Source organism: Culex pipiens, chromosome 2 (assembly GCF_016801865.2).
Source record: "Culex pipiens pallens isolate TS chromosome 2, TS_CPP_V2, whole genome shotgun sequence".
Classification (NCBI taxonomy): domain Eukaryota; kingdom Metazoa; phylum Arthropoda; class Insecta; order Diptera; family Culicidae; genus Culex; species Culex pipiens.
Window position 1 is genome coordinate 106,849,814 of NC_068938.1, and position 19,066 is coordinate 106,868,879.

Sequence of the window (19,066 nt, forward strand, 5' to 3'; positions counted from 1 at the left end):
GAAAAGTCTTAACGCGAAAGCTCCCCCCACAAGAAAAAAATAGCTGCTTCTTGAAAAGCTCCAAAATTGAAGCTGTCTGTTCCCGAAGGGAACGTGAAGCAAAAATACCAAATAATCCCTTAATTAAACACAGAAAACAACGAAACGGCAGCTCCACTTGGAAGTGTGGTGTTTTCCTCCCTTTCGACTCATCCCATACTGTGAGTCTCAGCCAAGAACAACGCTGCTAATTTTAGCTCGCAAAAAATGGGGGGCCCGGTTAGGTTAGGGGTTAGACCGACCAACACCGACCGACCTTTCAGAAGCCAGAAGGATCAGCCGAGATGTGTTTTGTGTACCCTGCGGACGAACGACGAGTTGAAGCCGTTGAAAGCCACGTTGAACGGTAAAGCAAACATAGTCCTGCGGGCGTGTGATGGGGTTTCCCCTCCAAACCAGTGTGGGAGCAAATCAGCTGGACTTAATTTCAGGAAAACTCAATTCTCTATTAAGGCGGGGATGGATAAGTGGTGTTATCTATTTGCTGTACAGAAAGATATATTGAGAGCAAAGAATTCGCTTGGAGACGGTGATTTAAGCGAATTGCATACTGAATTTCGTCATGTTTATGCGATGATTATGCAAGTTCAAATTGCCTGATAATTGATGATTTGGGTAGAACCAACTCCACACCCAAATCTGGGCAGCGCTAGTCCGAGAGAAAAATGGCCTCGAAACGAGAGAATTTGACAGAGTGTTTTTTTCCAAAATATAATTGAAACACAAAATGACTTATTGTCATCAAAAAAGAAAATTACCTTGATACAGCGAAATTACCCAAGGGACTTTAAAAAAACAGATTATGAGGGTCGCTATGCTGCCCACCATTGAAAAAACGGCTAATATCCACTTTTGGCAAAAACGAGTTATTAGCACAAGGTGGTAGAGGATGTTCCAACACATCTTCTGAAACATGAATTTCACTGAAATAGTGTTTAGACTTGGCTGCCGATGCGAAAAACCAAACGGCTAATATGCCAATCTTATGGGAAATTGCCTTGAAGGAGATTTGGTGACAAACACTAAAACGCGTTTTTCTCGGAATACTTGATTTGGCATAATAGCCGAATTTTCAATTATGGGCAGTATGCTCGATAGAGGATATGAAAATTGAACTTATTTTGAAAAAGAAATAATAAATAAAAATAATTTTAAAAAACTTTAGATTTCATTTCTGGGGTTTAACTGCTAAGTATGCATCAAGATAAATTTTGGGGTCCAATTTGTTTGGCTTCCCTAAATTATAGTTTTTGGAATTTTTGCCTAGTTAAATTTTAAACTTTCTGAATAAGAAGATCAGAAAAGCATTGCAATGCATTGGTTTATACGAACTTGGACAGCGAACATTAACTTCCAATGTTTTAAATATATTTTTTTTTAATTATTTTATGATTAGTTTATATAATTTTGCTTCGATATTTATAAGAAAATGTGACTTTTTCGACTGTGTTTATTAATTTTAGATGGATTTTCGGCTTGCAGTCGTTCAAAGCAGCTCAAACACTTATTTGTGTACTTTATCCAACGTTTCGATTTTTAATAAATCATCTTCAGGGAAACTAAAAATTTGGTTTTTGGTTTTTCCGTTAATTTTTGTGTGTTTGTTTGTGTACTTACTCGTACGTAGGTGTTCGGTTGTCTTGGTTCAGTTTTGTAAAATTTGTAAAATGTCGGTTTTGTGGCGTCGAGAAAACTATAAAAATTGAATGTTTGTTCATTGGTCGATATTTTTGATCGGGAGTGTGAGGATTTGTGTTGTGGAGACTTACTGTATTGGTTTGGTAATGCTTTTGGGGATTCTCTTTTTCGCCTAGATGTCGTTTCTAACTATTTTTGGTCGTTGTTGTTCGGAGCACACAATAACACACAAAAATTAACGGAAAAATCAAAAACCAAATTTTTAGTTTCCCTGAAGATGATTTAATAAAAATCGAAACGTTGGATAAAGTACACAAATAAGTGTTTGAGCTGCTTTGAACGACTGCAAGCCGAAAATCCATCTGAGATATTTATAAGTATAAAATTTCCCGGGAGTCTCGAACGAATTTCCCGGGAATCGAGAGGTCCAAAAATAGTCGATTTCCCAGGAAAATTTTCCCGGCATTTCCGGCTCGTCACCCTCTACCTCGGCCACCACAGCTTGGCCAAAAAGGAGTTGTCAGTTGTCGATGTATGACACTTGTTGGATTTTTCTTGTTTTAATTAACGAATGAACTCATTTGTTATTTGGCGCTTAGCCCTCAATAAATTTTGAGGGAACGATTCTCTCAACTCGGAATTTTGAGTGCACCTGAACCAGATTCTGAACACCATGACATCCGTCCATTGGCGGCCGCTCCCATCTTCACCAGGGACAAGGATAGGAGATTTGGAAGACGGGAATTGTTGATGCTACACTTTTTCAACAAGGATAAGGAAAAATCTCCACGGTATCTTAAATTAAGTTTCGCTTGGAGTTGGACGGGTTTTTTTTGGAAAGGTGAATGATACATTCTACACCCAAAATTCCGAGTCGAGAGAATCGTTCCCTCAAAATTTATTGAGGGCTCAGCGCCAAAATCGAGAGAATAATGCTCCCAACTCACACCACCATAACAATTTAGTTCATTCGTTAATTAGAACAATAAATCTCCAACAAGTGTCATACAACGACAACTGACCACTCCTTTTTGGCCAAGCTGTGGTGGCCGAGGCAGTTAAGTCATTGGGTTAGTCTGCCAAAGATCTTGGGTTCGATTTCCGTATTTGACACTTTTGGTTTTTTGCTTGACGGATGAACTTTTTTTGCAAATGAACCTCGCGAGAATAATTCTTTCACTCATCTCGAGCTGAGTTCTCTGTGTCCGTAAATGGTACCACTAGCGCTACCCAGTTTTGGGTGTACACTAGGGTGCCCAGAATATGGGACTTTTCTCAAAACCTCGCTCCACAAGGTGAATATTGTTCCTTGAGCTATTTTAGGACTCTGGGCCAAATATGAGCAAAATCGGTCAACATTTACCCATTGATACTCGAAGGTGAAGTTTGTATGGGAAAAATCGAAAAAATGTATGGAAAACCCAATTTTCTTACGGTTTGGTCTGCACGGTGCGCTTTTTCCATCAAAATATTCCCAAAAGTGAGATTCTACAACTTTGTAGAACATACCAAAGCTGTAAAACTTGATTCTGAAAAGTTATTAGTGATTTAAAAAAGTCATTTTTGCATAAAAAACATTTTTTTAACCAACTTTAGGCTCGGGTACCAATGGATTAATCTCAACCAATTTCGCTCAAAATTGGCACAGATGCTTAAAATAACCCAAAAAACTGTTTTCCGCTTGTGAAGCAGGGGGTCATTTTTTCTGGGCACCCTATTGTACACAAAGCAAAAAAAAAGTATAAATTTGGAAGGTGTAATTTTATTGAATATTACCTCTTTTATAAAGTAATTTTTCCTCGAATTTAGACTGAAAATGCGACATTATACCAGAATAGTGGTAAAATTACAAAATTTTCAGAGGTAAAATTACACATTTTTTCTGACATAAAAGATGTACCCCTTTCCAGATGTAATATTACCATGTTTTTTTTTTCTGTGCATTGATAACTGTTTAATTATGTTCCCAACGTTTTATTAGAAAGTTTTAAACATTTCAAGTGACTTACTCCTCCCCCACCAGGTTCGATGTCCTTGGTGAAGGTGCGTCCATCATCCTCCCCAGTTTGGCGAGCCCAAGAGTTCCATCACACTGGCACCGTTCACACCGAGCAACCGGGTGGTGGCAAAAAGTCAGTTCCACCGGATCCCGGCTAGAAATTCCAATTTTCCTTGTTACGTTGCTGCCTCCGGTCATTTCTACCGGGGTGTCCGTCTCGTGCTATATGATGGGTACCGTATTTATAAATAGCCCCGAGTAAATGATGCAAGGATGTGTGCGAATTGGGGTACTTTTGCCTAGTCGAGGTTCTAAATTTCAATATGTCCGGCAACACCGACGCTGCATGAATGTTTCATGTTGTTCATGGACTACCGGGTCCGGAATTGAGTTACGAGTTCCGAAATAGTTGTTCTACCTCCTTCCTTCGGCATGGTAACGCAATCGTTCCTGAGATTGATGGAGAGCCCGATAAAATCATCAACCAGCCAATTAGGGGAGGACTCCTACACACGCAAGCCAAAAGTTCCACACGCTCCAGGTCTATATTAGGTGGGGATGGAGAACTTGTCGGGAATACCCGGTGAATACAAATGAAGTTAAGGGTGTACTTTAGGTGAACAAACTTTTGGAATTCTGATGCAACTTTTTTATGTCTGAAATTCTCTCAACTCTTTGTAGAATTCGATGATTACATATTCATGGAGTCGCATGGTGTTCCAGCTTCGAATCGACCATGTCTTCCATGGAGACGCATGGCCGTCAACCTCAGATTCGAGGTGTCAATTCTATTTAAAACGCTCACGGAATGTCCTATCAACGCGCTGCCGCTCCTCTTCCAATTGCGTGGGCGTCAAAGTTGTATAACTTTTAAATTGTCCATTTCGCATTCCCAGCTCAATGCGATACACATTTTTTGCCGGTGGGCGCCAATTGTTTGCATCTCAGCAGCACCGATTTGCTGACCATGTGTACTTGTACTTGTAGCAGCCACACGACAGCGCCGAGAGTTCCATCTGGTCAGCATCCATCTCTGAACTCACGGTCTTAATCTGGATCACGACGACGACGGTTATATGTCCCTGGGGCCGTGTAGGTGTCCTCTGTGGCCAACCCGGGCTGCGGTGCGCCTTCGGTTGGGGTAAACATCGGTGGCAAAAGTTGAATTGAAGTGATTCATGGACTGTATCGCAACCGAACTGACTTGGCCCGGTCGAGGCGCTTACGCGTGAAGGAGATTCATTGCACCGTAAACAAACCGTCTGGTTAATCGTCTGCTGGGCGGTTAAGATGGTTGAAAACGGTGTATTATTCCCCTTTGGAATGTGTAGTGCTTCACTAGAAGGCTGCAAGTTGCAACATATATATTTTTGCTTGATTATAGTTTAATCAAATCGTTATTTAAGAATCAATACTTGAGAAGAACGCATGAATGCCTGTCCAAAAACTCTTTGTTGTTACATTCTAGTAACCACATCGCGGATTTTTAAGTCTTCTCCATAGTATTGGTACTCAGGCATCGTTAACAATACCCAAAAAGTCTTCATATTCAAGAAATTTTGTTGTGAAGTTGAACCAGGATTTTTTTTTCAAAAATTCAAAATCAACCAGTGAAAACAGCGACGAAAACAAAACTTGTTTTGCATTTCGAACCCAGTACCACCATACTAAATCATTCCTATTTGAAATGCGATATCAACAGTCTGCATCCCAGCGGTAAACAAAAAAGCTGTAGTAAAATTTGCAACAAATTACGTGTAGGCGGAAAAACACACACTTTTTTCCTCTCCCCCACCCCAAAAACCCACCCAAACGGTTACGGCTGGCAAACCTCAAGTGGGCCACAAAGTTTATCTTATCCCGTTGCAATAAATACTCCTCTCTCACTCCGGCGAAGTTAGTCACTCGCTAAATCATGGCGACTCGACGTTCGTCGGCCGTGACCCTGGTAATTGTCGTGTTAAGAAGCTTTCCCGCTCCCCCTCCTTTGTGTCGCGTGTGGCAATGTTTTTCCACCACCTCGTTAGCAGTAGCAGCAGCGGCAGTGGTTTAACTTTCCAAAATTTCCACGACGACCCAGACGGGCCAACGCAGCGTGTCGAACGAGTACAGGGAAATCCGAAAGAAAAACATAAAAAGTTAAAATTAAATCAACAAGCCATAAAATTTGGTGTTGGGTGATTTTCCAGGGGGATGGTAGGGAAAAAATGCTGGGGGAAAATCGGCGTTGGAAGAAAAATAACCTAACATGATACCCTGGCCTGGCGGCGGTGAACACCGCAGATATTTCATTCAATCCTTCATGTTTAATTAAGAGAGCGCCTGTAAGGCAAGGAAAACTTTTTCCCATAGATTTTGGAAAAGTTGAACCACTGCTGACTAGCTTAGTTGATGGGATCTATACTCAGGTGCTTAAAACACACTAAAGTATTTGTTTTCTAAAGACTACGAAAATGTTATAGTTTCTGGTCTTTACACAAAAATAAGTAATTGTGCCAATTTTGAGCCAAATCGTCTAAGGTTTAAGGGTAAAGGGTTTAAAGTAAAGGGTACCTATATATCGCTAAAGCCGATGAAAAAAATCTTTTCATACAAACACGTATGCTTTAAATCGCTAATAACTTTTCAGGTTTAACTCGGATCGTTTTTCGGTCTTCATCGAGGTTATTTGTTATAAAATTTAACATAACAACGTCACATTTTGAGAAAATCTCATGTTGTTTCAAAACAAATATCGCTTTTGAGCGAGCAAAATAAAAATATCCAAAATATATGCCATCCCGTTTGTAATCATAGTAGCTAATGTTTTATGCTAAAAACGCTTATACAGTGGACTCTCTCGTTTTCAATATTGAAGGGACCGTCGAGAGCGGGAGTTATCAAATTATAGAACGAAAAATCAAAGCAATCTAGACTGAAAAATTTATTGACAGCTGGAGCAATATTGATATCGAGAAGATCGACAGCCAGAGAGTCCACTGTATTTATACTGAGAATTTTGAAAACTCGTCACTTTTTGTTCACTGAAATGCAAATATCTCGGCTTTGCGTGGACATAAATTGAATTGAAAAGCCAAATATTCTCCATAAAATTCCCTAGAAGCTGCATGCATTAGTTCTGGCTAGTTTTGGGGAGCGATTTTTGAAATTTTTAAAGTAAAAAATACATTTTTTTCTCCCTAAAACGCTCTGCCATGCTCAAACACAAGCTTTTATGGACTATGTCTGTATAGGAAATTTTTCAGGAGACATTAAACTATAACGTGAAGCCCAAGGCGACCAAATTTGAATGACTTTAGTATGATTGTTACGCGCATTTCTGAAAAATACTCGAAAAATGCACTTTTTTCATTCAAGCTCCACGCGCGAGTTGTAAACCATTTTTGGGATTTTTTTTTTTGTTGTATGGAAACATTGTTCCTGACATCCTAACCTATCATTCTAGGGGTAAGCACCAAAGATTTGACAACTTTTCATTTTTTTTTTTTTTTGGACGCCCTATTGTCCAGTCCAGGAAATTGATTATAGGGAACTAAAACCAATTCTACCAGGGCAGGCTAAACATTTAGGGTGCCCAGAAAAAATGACCCCCTGCTCCACAAGCGGAAAACGGGTTTTTAGGTTATTTTAAGCATCTATGTAAATTTTGAGCGAAATTGGATGAGATTAACCCATTAATACCCAAGCCTAAAGCTGGTGAAAAAAATGTTTTTCATGCAAAAATGGACTTTTTTTAAATCGCTAATAACTTTTCAGGATCGAGTTTCACAGCTTTGGTGTGTTCTACAAAGTTGTAGAGCATTAAATATTCAATAAGAATCTCACTTTTGGGAATATTTGGATGGAAGTAGCGCACCCTGCAGACCAAACCGTAAGAAAATTGGATTTTCCATACATTTTTTCGATTTTTCCCATACAAACTTCACCTTCGAGTATCAATGGGTAAATGTTGACCGATTTTGCTCATATTTGGCCCTGAGTCTTAAAATAGCTCAAGGAACAATATTCAGCTTGTGGAGCGAGGTTTTGAGACAAAGTCCCATATTCTGGGCACCCTACTAAACATGTTGATGCTAAACTTACTTAGAAAAAGGTAGCGAAACCGCAGGCTCTTTTTCCCAACCCTATTGTGGAACTCGATCAAACTGACCGTTTGACCAAATTTGATTTAATTTAAACAACAGGGCTGCGTAAGCGTCGCGTGGAGTTGGTAAAAAAATGCGCAAAAATCATTTTTTTAATTTCTCAATTCTGGATATGCTTTAGATGACAAAAATGCTATCTTTCTATGAATACATATAAGGGTGGGTACGTTTTTCAAAAAGTTCTCGGATCAAGTTTTAGTATGGTTCCCCTTGTAGGGCATGCCCATAGGGACTTTCATGCCAAATATCAGCTCATTTGGTTGTAAACTGGCTGCGCGCATCAGGGTTAAAGTTTACATGGAAATTACTATGGGAAATTGGTACTTTTTGTTCAAACGCTCCTACAGGTCTGGGAAAATCACGCGCCAACTTCTGGTATGGTCAGGCCTATGGGGAATGGTCTGGAGAACACTTTTCCCGTAGAGAGCATATGGATTCGTTGTCCCTAGACCTGGCGCATCGGCAAACAATCTGATGTCTCCGGAATCAACGGTTTTCCCTCAAAAAGCATCAAATTTTCCTTAGCATGCTATGAAAGCTTGATGAACACCGCGACGCCATATGTCAGATAGCTACCACGTGGTTGAAATATTTGCAAAAAAATACAAATTTGCTATGCAAAGATTCTGAATTCGACTAAATAATATCAGGATTATTCGAAATGATCATTTTCTAGTTAAAAGAAGGTTTGCAATTAAATATTCCAGCCGTTTCTCACCCACGTGGCGCGTGATTTTTCCAGACCTGTAGGAGCGTTTGAACAAAAAGTTCCAATTTCCCATAGTAATTCCCATGTAAACTTTAACCCTGATGCGCGCAGCCAGTTTACAACCAAATGAGCTGATATTTGGCATGAAAGTCTTTATGGGCATGCCCTACAAGAAGAACCATACTAAAACTTGATCCGAGAACTTTTTGAAAAACGTACCCACCCTAATACATATAGCGGAATTAAAAGGAACAACTCGTCTCTTTGTATCCATAGTAATGCATTCTGCTAAAACGCTCAACCAAACCACAAGCTATCTTTCTACCTATGGCACAATTTGGTCAAAATGCAGTGCCAGTGTTGCCAATTTTTCGGAAACGTCAGAACTTTTGTGAAACGTTGGATAACTTCGAAAATGTTTGACTCTTTTTATAGCTCTACGTTAAATCAAATTTTCAATCAAAACTTTCCAATCTTTCCAACAAAAATATTTTCCTAACTTTCAAATCAGCCTCAACATTTGAAAAGGTCCAATAACAATTATTTCAACAACTTTTGAGCAATTCTTTACGAAATCGGTCTTTTTTTAAGAATTTTAATTTTTGTATTTTTTATTGCAAATTCGATTTTACATCGAAAAATGAAGTTGAAAATTTTTTGTGATCAATATTTCGATTTTTTGAAAAAATCTGTATTGATTCAAAAAATCATAACTCGGTCAAAGATTGTTTGCCCATTTTGGAAATTTCTGAAAAGTTGGCATTGGATGTCCTCTAAAACATATCAAAAAATAAAAAAAAAATAAAAATAGTTTTTTTTTGCAAATCAAGTTTTAGTGACAAAAAGTTAAATAAAAAATCACCATTTTTTTTTTACCGTGTATCATTTTTTTTCAGTGTAGTCCGTATCCATACTTACAACTTTGCCCAAGACACCAAATCGATCAAAAAAATCCTTCAAAAGATACAGATTTTTAAATTTTTACATATCATTTTTGTATGGACAGCTGCAAACTTTGTATGGAAAATTATATGAACGAACTATTGATGCAAAATGGCTTCTTTGGGCATACCGAAGGCACCAAAAAAGTTTCAGTCGGATTAAAAAATACAAAAAAAAATCGAATTACCGAAATTTGAGAGAACTGCTCTTTTTTCAACGAATTTTAAAACTCATGGTTTTTTCGACAAATTGGCAACACTGCAAAATGAAACTTGTGTCATAGCTCAAAACAAGGTATTTTATCATCTAAAATATATCCAAACATGAGAATTTTTTTAAGTGTGACTTTGTTTTTAAGTTCTAAGCAATACCTAAAACTTTGCTGAAGACACCAAATCAAAAAGAAGTCGTTCTCAAGATACAGATTTTGGAATTTTTGAACAGCTTTTTTTGTATGGACGGTTGCCAACATCAAATGGAGAACTGTATGAACAAACCAATTATGCAAAATTACTTCTTTGGTCATAGAAAAAGTACACGCAAAGTTTCATCCAAAGCGAAAAATAATCGTTGTCCAAAGTCTCATGAGACTCAGAGAACTTATCACCTATAAAAATCTAACATTTCTGTTTTGCATTTTTAATTTCCAAGTATTTTGAATCAACCTGAAATCTAAAATGAAGTTTTTTATATCAAATATATTACATTGAGCACATTTGATTAGTTTTGTGAACCTATTTCGAAATATTTTTTCTAAGGCATTATTAGCAATCTACCGTAATCGAGGGTGACATTTGGTCTGGGGGTGAGATTGTGTCATACAAATTTCTGCATTTTTGTATGTCCCAATCTCATCCCTGACAATTTTCAACAAAAGTTAGATTTTTTCATTTTTTCAAACAGCTGAGTGCTTCACCGTAAAATCAGAATAACAAGAAGAAGGTCACCGGAGGATAAGTTAGCAACAGAGAATTAAACGCTTTGGACACGGTCTGGACCACCACCGTCACTTTCTCCGTGGCATTGGCGATCTATACGTACAGAATCGGCGACCGCGGGGGATGTTAATCAAACAAATCGTCAATCATGGTATACCGTCTCCGCACCAACTCCCAGACCGCTTTTTTGGGGGGCTAATTAAGCTAGAAGTGGATTATCAAGTGATACGGCGGACATTAATCAGAGAGGTTTTTGAGAGGATAGGATAAACTAGCATGTGACGGTTACGGAAATTGTTGAACAAGTTAATTTCCGTTATATGTGATCGTGCAAGTTATTGAAAGTCAAGTGATTGAAAATAATTCAACTTAATACGTGATTACAAATTATCAAAAAAGTTTAATCAGTAAATTGTTGAATCTTTTTTTGACTCTTTATACTATTATCTTTTTTAAATAAATGTATAAAAATGAATTTAAGAGAAAATTTTACATTTTACCAACTCAGCATTACAATTGAAAAATAAACTTTTGTTTTGGTCTGTGCACCATTATTTTACAGTTTGTGTTAACATTTAAATAATCAATCTCAATACTCAAAATGTTGTTGCTTCTGTAAATCGATATTGTTTCACGAAAAAAAAACACATTACAGACAATGAAACAAGCTAAATATCTAAACATTATAAAAAAAAATCACAACTCTGGATCGTGTCAAAGACGTAAAGTCCTCCAATAGCTCATTTTCATTCCCTGTTGTTGTACCACGTTCAGAATAGCCGTTAACCTTTTTTTTTTGTTTGTATCGCGACAGAAATGATGTGCATAATGAGTTGCCAGTGGCAATTTCTCAGCCCGGCTCAGCTTCCATCATGAATATAATTTTCCACCCAAGCTGCAAGCAATCACGGCGCTACGAGATTATGTGACATGTACAAAAAGCTCTGGGAGTTTTATTAAACTTGTGAGGTATACAATAAGCAACTCCTATGATATAAAGCTTAAATGTCAAATATATTACATAAATCTTCATTTCTGATTAAATTTTCACAGTTTAGCTTTTCGTGAAAACAATTCCAGCAGTATCGTCTATTCATTTAGCTCCTCATTCCTCGAGGTAATTTATGGGCTTCGTCCAAAATTGACAACGGTTGATTGAATTTGGACCTTTTCCTTCTGTAACCATAAATCACAGCAAAAAAAAACAGACGCCATGTTATGTACTCTACGACGTCCATAAAGAGAGAGAGAGCCAAAAACAGTTTTTGCGGAAAAAGGCGAGTTTTTCTTCGGCGATGACCTGCCCGTCACTCATTTTCACCTCACGTCGCAGATTGTCGTTGATGAAACAGCAGTTTCAGTAGCAAAACCAGTAGCAGCAGCAGCAATACTTGGGAAATCCAAAAATAACTTCATTATCTGTCTGTTGTGTGGAAAAACGACGACGACGACGACCAAGTTGAGGAAAACCCCTGGTCTGTTATCGATACATACAGCACGCTATCTATAGCTTCAAGAGAGAAAACTTTCTCTTGGAAAAACACACACACACACACACACACTCACGAATGAGGTGACTCTTTCTCTGACCCACTAAAAACGTGACCCGACTCGGTTGATTCAATTTTGAGCTGATAAATATTTTGTCGATCGTCGTTTTTGGCAGCTCATTTTCGTGGTGTTTTGGAAATTAAAGAAAATTGCTCTATCTTTGGAGTGTTTATGTGTGGGTGTGTGTGTTTGCACACAGAAACAAATGCTCGATAATGGAGCACGTTCGGGTTGGAGAATTGCTCTTTGCCGGCAGTTTGGATGAAATTAAGGACGAGTTCGTGTTTTATGTGTTGGATTGGAAATAGACTAGAATACTGAGAAAAATAAGATAAGTTTTCGCATTCTTTTGCCTTTTTTATTTTTACATAAGGCCATTGCAAACTTTATTTTCCCCACCCTCTTTCGAAATTCTCAAAATATCAGGGGGCAAAAAAAATAATATAGCAGTAAATTTGAATTTTTGTTTGGAAAAAAAACTTGTACAGTATTTGTAATGTTTATTTTTGTATTTCAATAAAAAAAAGTCCAAAAGAGCCGACCTTTCACATTTTTTATAATAGAATACAGATCGGAAAACACGGAATTTTAGATAAAAATATTTTCATAAATTCATTGCTATTTTTGCATTTTTTTTTTTGTATCAGCATAAATGTAATGATGTTTAAAGCGATTAGTTTTGCGTCAAAATATGGAAAAATGAACTTCAAATATGATTAAAAAATAAAGAACTAAATGGGCAACTCTCAGTAAAAAAAATCAAATAGACTATTTTCAATTTGTGCAAGGTCATATCATATAATAAAAAAAACTCCTATAAGGCCAAGTCAGTTGAAACTCCGTCCAAAAATCAATAACCGATTTTAAAAAGCTCATTTTTTACGCTGCATAATTTCTTCAAACTTATTTTTTAGAAATATTTTTTGGAGCATAATTTCACTAATGCGAATGCGAATGCGAATTTCACTAATATTGAAAATACTTTAAACAAACCCAAATATTCTTAAAAATTGAAAACATTGTAGGACAATTTAATTTCAATTACAAAACTGAAAAACGTTGCATTAATTTTAAAAGATTTTTATTTATTGATTTATATGCATCAATTTTAAAACTAAATTGTTAGGTTAAGGTCAATGTTTCTCAACCGGTCATGACCCTCTGGGGGTTAGAATTTTTTCCATTTTTGGGGGGAATGAGGATGCAATAGAAATCCAATGTTTCTTAAAGATTTGCGCAAAACTTAAAACTCTAATTTGGCATTTTCATTGAAATTTTAATGCTTACATAATATTTCAATTTCATCTTCAAACTACTTACTTTACCTGTTATGCGATGGAACGGCCTACTTTTCTCTACTAAAAATAACAGAATTGAAAAGAGATTTTTTTCTATACAGGGGCTTGAAATGTATACTTTTCAGCACTAAAACGGGTGCTGAAATGTTGTACTTTTCAGTAATTGCATCGAAAGTAATGTTTTGATTTTAACGTTGAATTGACTAAAAACATGAACAATATACTTAAAATTCCATTCAAAGGTGTTTTTCGGAATTGTATAGAACTTGTTGCAAAATTTTTTTCTGCGCTCCTCGTAGTTATCCAACACGTCGGACCTCGTTAGATAAATGAACGACTTAATCTTTTTGCCACTTGTTGCAGATACTACACATTTTCTATTTCTTCTAGAATATGGAAATGTAACTTTTTTGATGAGTAGCAACATCGACTTTCTATGTTTTTTTTATGTCCAAAAACATAGCTTCGATATCTAAAAAGTTTTTTGAATATTTGGAGATTTTTTCTCCACTTTTTCGAACAAAACCAGTTTTTCAATGAATTTGTTTTTCTGTTGTTTTTTTGTGTGAGTTTATTGCATTTTCTCCAGTAAGAAAATAGTGTTTAAGCCAATTTACGGAATTCTCATATTGTTTGAAAGATGACAGTTCTGAAATATTTTTGTTCTAAAACTTATTTACTGACTGACTACTGGCATTTTCTTCTCACAAAAACTGTTTAAAAAATATAGTTAAAAACAAGTATTTTCAATGATATTTTGTATTATATTAAACATAAGCAGATCATGAAATTTGTAAATTTTTGCGATTGCAGTAAAAAAACATGTTGTGAAAAATGTACTGTTAAATTTTTTGATGTTTGGATCAAAAAAGGTTGAGAACCACTGGTTTAGGCCAATGCAAATTTTATTTTAATTGTTTGGCCCCCTTTCCTCCCACCCCCGTAAAATTTTCCTCAAACAATCTAAGAGCAAAAAAATGCTTAAAATTTATATGGTCATTAAAAAAACTTGTAAAATGATTGTAAACTACAGTGGTTTTCTCGTTGTCGATATTGAAGGGACCTTCGAGAGCGGGATTTATCAAATTATAGAACGAAAAATCAAAGCAATCTATTTGAAGGAACTGAAAAATTTATTGCCAGCTGGAGCAATATTGATATCGAGAAGATCGACAGCCAGAGAGTCCACTGTTATTAAAATATATTGTATGTTTTTGTTTTTTAAACTTTTAACATCAAATTCGAATTCCCACATTTCAGTAAAATTTTAATAGATAATTATCTATTTAATTACAATATGCGTTTTGCAATATTTCATCGCAACTTTATTCCTACTTTATCGTATTTGAGGGATCATCCTTAAAAGCTCGACAATAAAAAAAAGGTCTGTAATATCCTTCATTTGATTTGATCAAAATTTAGGATATGCCCACCCAAGTAACTTTTTTTCCAGGAGTTCTACAAGAGCTCTTCAAGATAGCTACAGCATAGCAGTTTGGACCGCGGTAGGATAAAATTCTCTTCAAAACTTCTTCAGGAGTTTGGAAGAGTACTTGAAGAGAATTTTATCCTACCGCGGTCCAAACTGCTATACTGTAGCTATCTTGAAGAGCTCTTGTAGAACTCCTGGGAAAAAATGTTACTTGGGCAGAATCCTAAGCTGTCTCATTGTTCTCTTTTGAGTTCATGAGCAACAATAAGAAAATTTTATTAATGTTCATCAAACTATTCAGAATTCTTTGGAAATCGTCCAAAACATGAATAGAAAGTGATTTTTGGGGACATTTATTGGGGTTCAACTACAGTAAAAAATAAAATAAAGTCATTCAGCTGGATTTTAGAAAATTTGAATACTTTCAAGAACTTTTAACTTTAATCAATTAAGGTTCAAGGCAATGTAATAAAAAAAAGTTGATGATATGCTAAAAAAATTAATGAGACTTTACTCTTTTTTACAGCCGTCGGCAAACTTAAACTTGGTAGAAAATGATGAAAAAAATGTTTGCAAATACCACTTGCACAATCATTTTATTTTTTAAAGTAATTTAAAGCTTCAATACTCACCTAAAGTTTGAATATATCCCACAAGTATTGCTTTTTTGTCGTGATCTGCCCGCTCTTTCTTTTCTTTCTCGTTCACTGGAAGCCCTCCTGTTGTTCTACACGTGGTTATTGCCGGTACTATAAAGGTGTTTATTGTATCAAAAGATGAATATGTTTCGGGTACGTCGTTAGTTGACACTTGAGGATGACACTGGTTACACAATTACGCTACTTTTTTTAACTTCACTAATATTTCTCTAATTTGACACTTGATTTTCGTGAGCAAACGAGGTTTATTTTCATTCACATAAGTTTAACACTAAATTTTACAATCAGCTTTCCTCGAAACACAAACTTTCTCCAAAATCCCCGTAATCCAAAACAATCCAACACGTGGCTCGGTGAATTCCTGGTGGTGTTTGCTGTGCACGCGCCCACGGGGGATATTTTCGCACTTGGAAAAACCGTTGCGACTTTCCGCGGAATTACGCTCGAATTTTCACCTCCGCTGTCGTTGACGCCGCCGTCGGACCACGAGCAAACTTTGGCGACATTTTTGCTTCCTGTTTTTCTCTTTCCTGGTAACTTTTTATTCGGTTTTTGTTGTTTCGATGCCGTGAGAATTCTTCTCGTTCAGCTATTTCCAGCGGAAAAGAAAATTTCACCTTACGGCAAAAAAACACTTTTGATGTTTCGATTTATTTTGCTCTCTTCTTGCTTTGTTCGACGCTGAAAAGTTACATTTTGCCACTTGAACGAGCTTCAATTTCAATTGAACTTTGTTTCGTTTTTTTTTCTTCGGTTTTACGTTTCGAGTTCTTTGAATTTCACTTCAATGACCAATTTGCGAAAATTCGGCTAAACCACTTTGACTTGCCTTCGGGGGGTGGTCAACCGCAACCAATTTGGCGGTTTTTCTCTCGTCGTCACAAAAAATCCCCAATCAATTACTGTCACCAGAGGCCAGACACAAACTTCGAATACTCTGTCGAATGCTGCAACCTTCTCACACTTGAAATTCGCCAAATCTGCGTCACGCCGACGTTCTCAAAACGCGCAAATTCTGAACGATTTTTCACAGCAGCACCAACAGCCCGAAGCAAAGTGGCGGGAAAAACTGAAGGGAAAATCTCAAACGCAAGGAAAAAGTGCCGGCTTTTCCAAACAAGAGAAAAAGAGCTTTCAAACTCGACGCCAGTCCAACTGAAACTGAAACTGAAACGACGACGAAGACGACGCCAAGCCTGATGCTGAGCCGACCCGACGTCGCGACGTCGCTGCTGCACACAGATGATTGTGCGGGACCGACGACGACGACGACGAAGTTTGCCTTCGGGCGGAGATGTTTTTGTGTATATTTTCGGCGGTGGTTGGTTCCGCGTTGCTGACCTGAGACGATCCTCCAGTCTGTGTGGGGAATGTGGGGATGTGTTGGTGAGCTTTTTGCGCTTGTGGTGGAACTGTTTTTCCAACTCTCACGCGGGTGGAACAGTGAGATGAGCAAATGGAAAATTTGGTCAATTTAATAATTGAGCAATTCCAGCTCAAATCAGGATTTTTTTAGTACTTTTGTACTTTTGAAGTGGGTCTCGTGGCGCAGGGGTAGCGGCTTCGGCTGCCGATCCCGATGATGCTATGAGACGCGGGTTCGATTCCCGCCTTATCCACTGAGCTTCTATCGGATGGTGAAGTAAAACGTCGGTCCCGGTTTCTCCTGTCTCGTCAGAGGCGCTGGAGCAGAAATCCCACGTTAGAGGAAGGCCATGCCCCGGGGGGCGTAGTGCCAATAGTTTCGTACTCGACCCTCTCCGATTTCAATGAAAGTTTGTAGACATGTTATCCTAGGCCTATATAAGCCATTTTTGTGTAAACGGCGTATATGGAGCCAAATGTACTCGAAAATAAAAAATTGAGAAGCACGCAAGTTATTTAAATATTTTTGTATTTTGTAATTTTAAAATTACTGTATCTCGAATCCATTGCATCGTATCAGGGTCAAAAATTTGGAACATGTAATTTTAAGGGAATTTTAATGGTCTTTTCGAATCAACATTGACCCAGAAGGATCATTTTTTCATTTAGAACAAAATTTTTCATTTTAAAATTTCGTGTTTTTTCTAACTTTGCAGGGTTATTTTTTAGAGTGTAACAATGTTGAACAAAGTTGTAGAGCAGACAATTACAAAATTTTTAATATGTAGACATAAGGGTTTGCTTATAAACATCACGAGTTATCGCGATTCTACGAAAAATTTTTTTTGAAAAAGTTACTTTTTGCGTTTCTTTTTGTTTTTTGTTTCGTCGTCCGTGTCTGTCGCGGGTGACCATAAACGGCCATGATCAACGACGACCAACATTTTCAAAACTTTTTTTCGTAAAATCGCAAAAACTCGTGAACCCCTTATGTCTATGTGTTAAGAATTTTGTAATTGTCTGCTCTACAACTTTGGCAGCGGCAGTGCGTGACCGAATGGTTACGCTGTCCGCTTTGTAAGCGGATGATTCTGGGTTCGATTCCCATCTGCTCCAACCTTCCATCGGATGAGGAAGTAAAATGTCGGTCCCGGCCTTGGTTGTTAGGCCGTTAAGTCATTCCAGGTGTAGGAGTCGTCTCCATGCCATAAGTACAAACAACACACCAAACCAAGCCTACTCCGGTGGAATCGCTGGTGGCGGTTGGACTCGCAATCCAAAGGTCGTCAGTTCAAACACTGGGGTGGAAGGTTCCTTGGAGTAGAAAGAGGTTTGGGTGCTCTCTCCATTCAAGCCATCGGACTCCTATGTTCGAGCAGAAACTTTTGCAATAGAGACCACAAAAGACCCGGGGGTCGTTAATGTGGATGGTTTTTACATAAAAGTCCCTTTGACTCCAAATTTCTATCTCATCACCGTTTCAGGCTGCAAATTATTGAAAAACACCTCTTTTTTCGCATGTTCAAAAATGGAAGAGGTCGTACCGCCCCTTCGTCACGAGATATTGTCTTTATTCCACCAAACCGAAGTGCGCAACAGATCTGTTCCGCAAAAAAATCTGTTGCGCAGTTTCTCTGTCGAAATGTCAAACTTAATTTGAGTATTTCCCTGTTAGCGTGTAGCCGATCAGATTTGACTTTTCTCGGCAATGTTTTGGTTGTTCGACTTTGAATTTTCGCTACGTTATTAAGTTTTTTACTCAAAATTAGTTGAAATCTCAAATAAAACATTTTATTAACTAGGATCAGACAATGCAGAATGTTCATCGCAGGCTGGCTTAAATCTGCGATCTGGGAATGGCTCAAAATTGTCAACTCAACCGGCGGTGTTAATCGCAAGAAACGGGACCAGATCAATGAGGATTTCATTCCGTCTGGATCTTGGACAGGGCCAAGAATTTCTGTGATCGAAAAAGGGCTTGGGAAAGAACCTGAAGAAGTTCGGCTTGATTGTTTTGCCATAATTGATGCGATAAATAAAACATACGACTAAACAAAGTTTATTTCGAGAATAAGAGTGATAAAATCACAATGAAGCAATCATTCGTGGTTCGTTCCGTCTGTCCGTAACTTGGGTTGCCAGGTGCTGACTGAAATCGTTCTCTTGCAACTGGACTGCTGTTTTCAACGCTGGTTCTTTAATTACGCTGGCAAAAAACGCGTTCAAATGAAAGGTCCTTGATGCCTGGTCTGGTGATTTTCAGAACTTAAGAATTGGGATCGATTTTGCGACGGTTCTCCTTCTTCATGAACTTCCTTTCCTCGGTCATCCTCGCTTCCGTTTCCGTCTTT

General features: G+C 37.6%; 1 protein-coding gene across 1 annotated transcript in view; it reads right to left on the reverse strand.

Annotated features, from left to right (window-relative positions):
• LOC120414747 (serine/threonine-protein kinase meng-po) overlaps positions 1 to 16,531 on the reverse strand; it is a 96,526-nt gene extending 79,995 nt beyond the window's left edge. The window contains exon 1 of the mRNA XM_039576063.2: positions 15,324 to 16,531. The gene's annotated coding sequence lies outside the window, so the exon portion shown is untranslated. The remainder of the gene's footprint in view (positions 1 to 15,323) is intronic.
• Positions 16,532 to 19,066: the final 2,535 nt, after the last annotated feature.